This window comes from Bison bison, unplaced genomic scaffold (assembly GCF_000754665.1).
Source record: "Bison bison bison isolate TAMUID 2011002044 unplaced genomic scaffold, Bison_UMD1.0 scf7180017864164, whole genome shotgun sequence".
Lineage (NCBI taxonomy): Eukaryota > Metazoa > Chordata > Mammalia > Artiodactyla > Bovidae > Bison > Bison bison.
This window is the reverse complement of record NW_011494736.1, coordinates 2,520,891-2,532,007: the sequence shown is the minus strand read 5'-3', so window position 1 is coordinate 2,532,007 and position 11,117 is coordinate 2,520,891. Positions and strand designations below refer to the sequence as shown.

At 35.8% G+C, this 11,117-nt stretch overlaps 1 protein-coding gene across 4 annotated transcripts in view; it reads right to left on the bottom strand.

The window, feature by feature from the left end:
- Positions 1-11,117, bottom strand: part of NAALADL2 (N-acetylated alpha-linked acidic dipeptidase-like 2) — a 1,240,647-nt gene that overhangs the window by 521,423 nt on the left and 708,107 nt on the right. The gene's annotated exons all lie outside the window — the stretch shown is intronic.

The window sequence follows — 11,117 nt, the reverse complement described above, 5'->3', positions numbered from 1 at the left end:
CTTTTTTGGCAAAGTAATGTCTCTGCTTTTTAATATGCTATCTAGGTTGGTCATAACTTTCCTTCCAAGAAGTAAGTGTCTTTTAATTTCATGGTTGCAGTCACCATCTACAGTGATTTTGGAGCCCAAGAAAATAAAGCCAGCCACGGTTTCCACTGTTTCCCCATCTATTTGCCATGAAGTGAGGGACCAGATGCCATGATGTTAGTTTTCTGAATGTTGAGTTTTAAGCCTACTTTTTCACTCTCTTTGACTTTCACCAAGAGGCTCTTTAGTTCATCACTTTCTGCCATAAGGGTGGTATCATCTGCATATCTCAGGTTATTGATATTTCCCCGGCAATCTTGATTCCAGCTTGTGCTTCATCCAGCCCAGTGTTTCTCATGATGTACTCTGCATATAAGTTAAATAAGCAGGGTGACAATATACAGTATCAATGTACTCCTTTCCCAATTTGGAACCAGTCTGTTGTTCCATGTCCAGTTCTAACTGTTGCTTCCTGATCTGCATACAGATTTCTTAAGAGGTAGGTTAGGCGGCCTGGTATTCCCATCTCTTTAAGAATTTTCCACAGTTGTGATCCACACAGTCAAAGGCTTTGGCATAGTCAATAAAGCAGAAGTAGATTTTTTCTGGAACTCTCTTGCTTTTAAGATGATCCAACAGATGTTGGCAATTTGATCTCTGGTTCCTCTGCCTTTTCTAAATCCAGCTTGAATATCTGAAAGTTCACGTTCTTGTGAAGCCTGGCTTGGAGAATTTTGAGCATTACTTTACAGCATGAGATGAGTGCAACTGTGCTGTAGTTTGAGCATTCTTTGGCATTGCCTTTCTTTGGGATTGGAATGAAAACTGACCTTTTCCAGTTCTGTGCTGAGTTTTCCAAATTTGCTGACATATTCAGTGCAGCATGTTCACAGCATTATCTTTATAATTTCCTACAAATTTCCTTCTAATTTCTTACAAATCCTGCAGGCTTATCTGGAGGATATAAAGTTCCTTAGAGGTTCTACTTTATTACAATATGTGGGTGATTTGCCTCTTTGATCTCTTTCTCAAACCTCCTCACAGAAGACAGAATCCACTTGCCAAAACTTTCAGTCTTAAATAGAGATAATGTTCCCAAAGAAAAACTGCAGTCTGCCCAATCCCAGATTTAGTATTTGTGGTGTCTGATATCAAAACAAGGGTTACATCTGGATCCAGATAGGCTTCATAGTGTTGTATGTTTTCCCAAACCCAAAACTAAACACCAGTCATGGGGTTTTCTCAGGTTAGTTGGTTACAACCAAAACTGAATTCCAATTTCTCTTTTATGGCAAAACCTTTGTATATTTTACAAAATAATAACCAGCCCAATAAATGGGAAGCACCAAATGACATAGCCAAGGAGGCCTTAAAGCAAACTGTGAAGAATCCACATTCCCCTGGGCATCTTAATTATTAGATTCCCATTTTCTTGTTTGTATATGAAAAGGAAGGGAATGCTCTTGGGTAATACCAAAATCCTGGGGAGCAGCATCAACCCAAAGGGTATGACAGCCAGCAAATGGACCTTGTGGCCTGAGGATACCCTCCCTGTGTTAAAGTCATTACATACATTGCTTTTTTGGTTAAGGTCACAGAGAAAACCATTATGTGATCTTTTTTAATCACTTATGTACTACACAAGCTAGACGCCCTCCTGAATTCTCACCGCATTCTATATTTCTCAGCCAGCCATCTCACCTCTTAGTTTGTCTTTTTGTTAACTGTTCCTCATGTAACTCTTCTAAATTGTAGTAACCTTAACCCTGCTCCTCTTTTCCCTCCATTACCAACAAAAGCCCTCAGGACTGTTTAACGGTGACAGATCACCTCCTGACTCCACATAATGATCTACAGGAAATTCCTCTGGGTAATGCTGATTCTCATGGTTCACTGATCACTCCTATTTAAAAGTTGACAGGGGCAAATACTGTGCTGGGTATGCTATTACAACTTCTTTTTACATTATTGAGGCGGCACCTTTACCTAAGGCTACTTCAGCCCAACAGGCTGAGTTATATGCTCTTACTTGGGGTTGTACTTCAGCTGAGAGCAAAATTGCTAATATTTCTATTGATAGTAGGTATAGTTTTGAAGTTGTTCACAGTTTTTGGATGTTGTAGAAGCAATGTGCCTTCCTTACTTTCTGTAGAAATAAACTTTTAAATGGATTCTATGTTCAGGAATTATTGGAGGCAATACTTTACCTGCTGCTTTAGCTATTATTAAGATTCCCAGACATTCTAAGTCTGACTATCCAGAAGCTAAGGAAAACCAGCTTACTGACATTTCCACAAGTAATGCTGCTGTTAAAGGGACTGATAGCAGCCAAAGCTCTGTCATGATACAAAGGAATATTTCTGCAAAGGATAACTTAGAAAACTTGGCTAGAAAAAACTTAGAATTAGCCCTAGAAGAGGAAAAGATCAAGATTGGAAATTTAACAATTATCGGTTTTATTAAAAAAAACAGTTCTTGATTGGGCCAAATAATAACCCATTTCTACTGGAGATTATAAAATTACCACTCGTCGCCAATCTACATGCATTAAATTATTCTCCTGACAAAACAATAACCTTCATGAATCAACATTAGTGGGGAAACATTAAGAAGGCCACGAAAATGCCTTCCTCACTTGCCCCACAAAGTACAACATCAGGAAGCCTGTTGATACTGCTCCCAGATATTTTACACAGCCTAATTGACCATTAGAGATCTAGCAAATGAATTTCACAGAACTTCCTCTGTCTTGTGGATATAAATATGTTTTAATGTTGGTCTGTAATGTTTTCACATTGGAATGAAATGCTTTACTGCCTTTTCTTTCAAAAATCTTTTTAGAAAAGATTATCCCTCCATGAAGGCCTTCTCTCAAACTTCATAGTGATTAAGGAACATATTTTACTGTTCTGACAAGTCTGTGTTTTCTGGTCAGTTTATAACACTTTTACTGATTTAGTGGAATGCACTAATGGCACTAAGAGTCAGTGCGATCTGTAGAAACCCTCCAAATACCTTGGGCAAATGCATAACCATTGGTCTTTCAGAATCTGAGATCTACCACTTCTGAAACTCATAAACTCTCAACCTTTGAGACAGTCACAGGATGCCCAATGCATTTGAATCTTGATTCTTTAGACCCACAACTGATAAAAGGAAAGGTATTCCAATACTGCAAAGGCCTAACTGCTTCTATTAAAAATAACCATGCTCTGGTAGAGCAATCTTTTCACAGTGAGCTCTCAGAAGATGAAGACCTTAAGCATCACACCTTTTAATGTGGAAATTTCATCTACTGGAAAAGACATCTCCAGACCTCTCTACAACCTTACTGGACAGGCACATATCAGGTACTGCTAACCTATTCTTGTACTACCAAACTCCAAAGAATAGACTGTTGGATTCACATGATAAATCTAAAGAAAGCATCACATCTTGACTGGAACTGTACTTCCTCTGGTGGCCTGAAAATAAAAATTTCCTTCCTCAGCTTTCCCAAGATATTGAGACAAGGCCTGTTAGAAGTTTGTTACCAAAACTTTGCTAATGATGTGATGTTTCAGACGATCTCCAATGTCTATGATGTTGATAACATATGGACTTTAGATAAAACGTACCTGGGTATTCTCCTTCCTACCCCTCCTTATTACTAGTAGGTTTCTAATCTGCTTACTTTCCCTCCAACAGAGGATGAGATGGTTGGATGTCATCACCAACTCAATGGACATGAGTTTGAGCAAACTCTGGGAGATGGTGAAGGACAAAGAAGCCTGGTGTGCTGCTGTCCACGGATCGCAAAGAGTTGGACATGACTGAGCACCTGAACAATAAAACTTGCCACCCCAAAATGTGCCTCTTTGGCTTAGGAATTAATTTAAGATATTTTTAAGAAACAAGAGTTGGGAAGTTTTTCTTGGGCTAAGAGAAATACGTAAAATGTGTCAGGGCCTAGAGATCAGAGTCCATTGTGTGTTCCAGTGTATGAGCAGGGCCCAGAAACATTTGTTACCAAACATTTGCTTTTCTTTCTCCATGAGAATTGTCTTTCTCCCCACTTTGAAATTGCAAACCACTACCCCTAACATCTTTTGACTTTAGCTGAAGGTGGTACTCAAGGTGAGGATTTTTACCATTTTGTCAATTTACTCCCTTTCCCTGGATCTCCCTTGGGTACAATCAAACAATTATTTGATTTTCTCTTGTTAATCAGTCTCAAATCAATTTAATTCTTAGACCAGCTAGACAGACTTAGAAGAGAAAAAGTTTCTTCTTCCTCAACACCTATTTATTTTGGCAGTAACTGAGCAATGCTAAGTTTTTTTTTTTTTTTTTCTCTCTTGCTTGAATGCACTGTGATTGTATTTATGCTGAGATTTTGTCTGTAGTAAAGAAATTCTCTGCCTGAAATCACCAACTGTATTCTTTTTACTATAATGGCAAATATTCCTACTCTGTATTCTCTTAGTTACTATGAAAATAGTTTCCTATTTTGAATGTGAGTTGGATAAAGATCTCTGTTGGTATTCTAAAATATCCTAATTTTATTGAAGATATTTATCCTATATTTGTTTGAGCAGTCATCCTGGAATGTTATATTTGAAAATTTGAAGAATACGTATAGTTTGGAAAGATGTGTTGTTTTCTTGATGAATCTGACCACAACATTATAACTTAGGTTTCAAGTTTCTTTGGTTCTTCCATTATAAAAGTATGAGTAGAGTAGATGTATCCTTTAGCCCTACATTTTATACAAAAATGAAGCTTTAAATTTATGCATTGTAGATTAATAAGAATTATTCATTCTATCACTGCTAAATCATAATTTCTCTAAATTTGTTTGTACAATGAAACATCATTGTTATCATCAATTTTATTTTCCATGGCAGAATATTTAGTAGATATAAGCAGGAAATGCAGTGTTCTTTTCTCTCATTAGGTAAAAGAAAGAAAAAAAAAAAGGAATCTCTCATTGTCACCCTGCTTATTTAATTTATATGCAGAGTACATCATGAGAAACACTGGGCTGGATGAAGCACAAGCTGGAATCAAGATTGCCAGGAGAAATAGCAATAACCTCAGATGTGCAGATAACACCACCCTTATGGCAGAAAGTTAAGAAGAACTAAAGAACCTATTGATGAAAGTGAAAGAGGAGAGTGAAAAAATTGGCTTAAAGCTCAACATTCAGAAAACTAAGATCATGGCATCCAGTCCCATTACTTCATGACAAATAGATGGAGAAACAGTGGAAACAGTGTCAGACTTTATTTTTGGGGCTCCAAAATCACTGCAGACGGTGACTGCGGCCATGAAATTAAAAGACACTTACTTCTTGGAAGGAAAATTATGACCAACCTAGATAGCATATTAAAAAGCAGAGACAGTACTTTGTCAACAAAGGTCCATTCAGTTCAGGCTATGGTTTTTCCAGTAGTCATGGGTGATGTGAGAGTTGGACTGTGAAGAAAGCTGAGTGCCGAAGAATTGATGCTTTTGAACTGTGGTGTTGGAGAAGACTCTTGAGAGTCCCTTGGACTGCAAGGATATCCAACCAGTCCATCCTAAAGGAAATCAGTCCTGGGTTTTCATTGGAAGGACTGATGTTGAGCTGAAACTTCAATATTTTGGCCACCTGATGCGAAGAGCTAATTCATTGGAAAAAACCCTGATGCTAGGAAAGATTGAAGGCAGGGGGAGAAGGAGACGACAGAAAATAAGATGGTTAGATGGCATCACTGACTCAATGGACATGAGTTTGTGTAAACTCCAGGAATTGGTGATGGACAGGGAGGCCTGGTGTGCTGCGGTTCATGGGGTCGCAAAGAGTCAGACACGACTGAGCAACTGAACTGAACTGAACTGAACATGAGCTCATCTAGGTCTTGTTGAACAGACTATGGCCAACCGGAAAGCAAGCATCAAACTAAGCACCTCCAACCAAGTCTCATCTCTTCATACTCAGGAGGATACTTTAAGTGTGGTCACAGAGTGACCATTTACTAATCTGATTAATCTGTCAAGATCTAAGCTCCTATTTCATTATTTTACTTTTGATTGTATTAAGAGAAAACATTGATGGGTATAAATAGATCACATTAGTATAAATGAAATAGCCCCCAGTAACTTCTATTCAAAGCATAAGTACTAGAAAATACAAAAAGGGAAAGAGATGCTACTTACATTATCATAAATGTCACTCAGATTACCCCAATCAGCTAGTAAATTTGATTCTTGCTTCATCTATCTTAAAATATAAAGAAATCCTCAATACTAAATTCCATTATGAAATCGTACACATATTAATATTCTGTATATATCTTTGACTTTATCCAAAAAAGATATAATTTATATATATAATATATATATATTATCTATTATACAGATGTATTTACTAAATAATTTCTTTAGCTATTTATGATTATTTATGTAATATTACATAGGAAAAAGATACATTAGCAACTCCTCCATAAAACAGGTTAACATGATGTTTTGAATTTTTAAAAAAGCTACTAAACCAGTTTTGGTAATCATTCACAAATTAATACCATTCCATATATATAGATGATTCTTTGTAAACAAATCTTAACAGATAAAATATGTAGCTTCTATGTGCCATAGGAAACTTTGCTGACTCTATGACAAGTATGGAATTTTGTGAAATTTCATTTTTATAAAAATTTCACTGTAGAAAATTTCTATGTATAAACAGGTAAAAAGAGAACATATCAATAAAACTCCAGGTATCCATTGCCCAGCCTCACAAACTCACCAGTTTGGGAGCATTCTGTTTTTCATCTACACACCAGCTAACTGGATTCTTTTGAAGAAAAGCATACATATTCTTTTACTTCAGTTTTCAGTAATGTCTGACTCTCTGCGATCCCATAGCCTCCCCTATAGATCCCATGATAGATCCCACTACAGCTCCTCTCTCCATGGAATTCTCCAGGCAAGAATACTGGAATCTGTAGCCATTCCCTTCTCCAGGGGAAATATTTCATGGTATGTATCATTAAACAGAAAGACTTTCTGTATTACAACTGTGATACTATTATGCCACCACGAAAAATTTAAGATAATATCTAATATAAATTTGCTCTTTATTGACTGTTTCTTTGATTGAATCAGAATCCTGAAGTTCAGTTGGGTCCACAGATTGCATTTGGTTGATTGATCATTCTGTCTCTTTCATTCTATAGGTGGCCCTCCCTCTCTTAAGTCCCTACGATTTTTGAAGAAATTGGTCTTTTGTTTTATAGAGCTTTTCACAGTATGGATCTTGTTGCTTCCACCTTCATGGTATCATTTAAAATATTTGCCTGATGTCTGTGTTCCCTATAATCTGATGGTTAAGTCCAGAGTCCTGATTTGGCTAGATTCAGAATTTTTACAAGTATACTTCATAAATATAGTATTCCATCCTGAGGCACGTAATGCCTATTTCTCTCTATTCTTCTCCTTCTCCCCATTCTTTCTTATTAATGTCCATTGTTGCTTACTGCCTAGATTCATTATTTCATTGGGGGATTACAAAATAGCAATATTTTAAATTTATCATTTTTCTTCACATATTAGCTAGAATATTTTATAAAGAACAAAATTCTGTGGCCCAGTTTTTTTAATAAACTTCGGTTAAATGCTGAAGAATTTCTTCTATTTACTCATTTTCAGGCTGATTACTTGGTTTTCTAGCAACCTTTGATGGTCCCCAACAGACTCATATTTTTAGTATCATTATGTATTCAAGAGTGTTTCACTTTTGAATATGTGAAACTCATTCAATTTTAGTTATCTTAGGGTAAAAAATTAAACCAAGACCATAACTGCCGTTGAAAAAGAATAAAATTAAAATTCTAGATTTGCTCAATATACAAAACTTAGACTAGTTCCTTAAACTCTCTAAGCCTCCATGTCTGCTTCACAGGGTGATTATGACAGTTAAGTCAGGCAGTGAGTGGAAAGAGCAGGGCCTGGACTACCAGGCTCAGAAATGTTTACTGTTTAATATTAGATGACATTCGTGAATTCCAACATTTCTTACTCCTGAACATGTAGTTTGTGTTTAAAAGTAGACAATCCCCAGTCTTTAGAAATGTAGTGGAATTATATTCCATTTTATTTATTGCCCTAAATAAAATGGAATATAATTCCAGTACATTTTATTTCTGAAGATCTACAATGTTTCATCTGTTTATGATGTGCCAACATGTATGCCAAACACTTTATATGATCTACCCTACCTCATGTATTCATTGAAAGTGAATATTAATAACTTACAGTTGAGAATACCTAGTCTGGTTAGAAAGACCAAGTGACACTTAATATTATACTTATGTCTTAGTTAACCTTAGATCTTAGGGTCTCAGGGTCCTTCAGGACTTTAGGGTCCCTAAAATCCCTAGAGGATTTGTGAACAGCTCCAGGAGACCTACCATCCTTCTGAATTTATCTGTGTGTATGCACATTTTTTCCAGAGGGACTCTGTATAATTTTAACCAAAATTTGAAGGGAAACCACGATCTCCCAAAAGAATCAATCAATATCTGGGTTAATCAACAAAAGTTTGATGAAGACACTGAAAACTGAGAATCTATTTGATTTTATTTGTGCAAACATTTCACAGATCTACCTGATATTAGAGGCAGTAGCTAGACTCTTTTCTTTGGAGAGAGAGAGAGATATATATATATATGTATACATGGGTGCATGTGTGCTCAGTCACTTCAGTCATGCCTGACTCTTTGAGACCTCATGGACTGTAGCCCACTAGACTCTTCTGTCCATGCGATTTTCCTGGAAAGAATATCAGAGTGGGTCTCCATCCCCTCCTCCAGGGGATCTTCCTGACTCAGGGATGGAACCCGCGTCTCCAGTTCTCCTAAATTGCAGGTGGATTCTTTACTGTTTGAGTCATTGGGAAAAGCCCCTAATATGCATGGCTTTTTATATAAAAACTTACAGAACCTCAAATATATCTTCTACCTAAGTTGTAAGATTCTTTTATAATGTCAAATAAGACTCAGTCACAGATGTTGCTAGATATTATACAATCTAGACCTGAAGTTTCAGTAGGTATACCTCTGTCAATGCAATAAATACAAAAATCTATTGCATTTAACTGTAAAAGAAATCTTTATATCAGATAATAAATATTTATGAGGAAAATATAATCACTATTAGATAATAAGATGACAAATAAACACCATTCATTTTAATATATGCACTTGGTGAGAATACTAAGAATAAACTAAGATTGATTTCTCCCACCATCTCTAACAATGAATTTCATAATAGACACAGAAGACTGCTGATGATTTTCTGGTCTAACTTTTTTACAGTATTCTTGTCAATTTTAGTCAGTTTCAGAAATATTATTGGTGCTATTTGAACTGTTCTGTTTTTTTTTTAAGTAAATTAGCCATTTTTAAATTTAACTCTGTGTCCTTCATCCTAGACTCTTAGAAGCAAACCACAATACCAGACATTTGCTACTGATAGATTTTCAATGCCAATTTATTGACAGTTTTAATACTATATTCTAAGGACAGATCATTCTTTTACTAAAACACACACATACACACAAACCTTTTTGCCTTGATGGGTATTCTATTTCATTTCTGCTTTATGGTACTTTTTATCACTCTGTTCATTAGGATAGTCATCCTGGAACCATAAACACCCTAAATGAAATGCTGTGGGGGACAGATTTCCAATATTTCTAATTAAGCATACTGTTGACCATAAGCTAATTAGAGTAAGCAACTCTTTGGCATGGTACAGAAACTATAAAATATAAATTACTAGGATTAAAAATAGTGTGCTCATTGAAACTTTATCAGGTTATATAAGGTAGGTTTACAGTGAATCCAAGATAATATTGAGTTGCATTTGTTTCAATGGAATATAATTTGTTTTTAATTATCTATTTCCTGTCAAAGACCACCCTTGGCAGAGTCAATATTAAGATCCAAGAAGGAACAGACACTGCAACTACAAACCCCACTCCTCTTTCCCTCCTCTTTGTCTCTGTAAGTTAAGTGGAGAATTGAAATACCATCTCACTAATATAGGCAACATTTAAACATTCATCTAAATAACTTGTGTAGTTTGTTTTTTTTTTTTTTTCTGCTTAAATGAATCTATTTTGTTTTCTGTTGAAGAGGTCATTGCTAATGTCCAGGGTGAGGAGTAATAATAGAAAATGAATGTATACTCATCCTTTTACATTTTTCTAGACAATAACTGAATACGTCTTTTCTATTTTAATTTGAGAATGCAATTCTAGAATACATTGTCTCAATCTGGAAACTAAAATTTAATCCTCTGGAAAATAGAAGGATGGAAGAAGGGCAAATTCTGGCCATGGAGGTCAGGTCAAAGAACAGGCCTTAGATTTGTCAGGAGCATAATCTGTGACATCAAACACCAGCTCCAGGGAAGAGAAAAGCATTTCCTACAAGGCACGAGGAAGAATATGTTTGTCTCAAGCTACAATCAAAGGCTTTAACTGAATTCTAAAGCAGAATGAAACCTTTGAGATATAACAGTCAACTCAGAACTATATAGAAAGTAGAACAGAAATGGCTAATAGTAATTCTGAAATTAATAGAGAATTAAAGAATAAGATTCTTTATTCAGAGTCCTTTGTGGCAATTTATTGAAAAAGGCACACACAAAAATCAGAACTTTTCATATAAGACATGAAAGTACATAAGTAATGCTGAATGGAAAAGCACACCACTGCCCAACCCAGAGGGAACCACTGTGAAAAGAAATAGGGCTTAATTTCCTTTATATTTTCCCATTAAATACACATATCCATATATGCACATGCATATGTGCATGTGTATGTGCTTTTTTCACTTGAAAATTATTATGAAGATCTTCATCTCATCTTTCTGATTTGATTATATCATGAACATATTTCATAGTTGGAAAGGATTTACTTCTTGCTCCTTTAAATAACTGTTAACATTCTACAGGATGGCTCTAACAGAAATATTCCCTTTAGTGGACATTCATTTTAGATCTTTCAAAAGCACATGGAACAGAAGGAGTTCAATCCAACAGTGTTGTTGCATAGTTTTGTT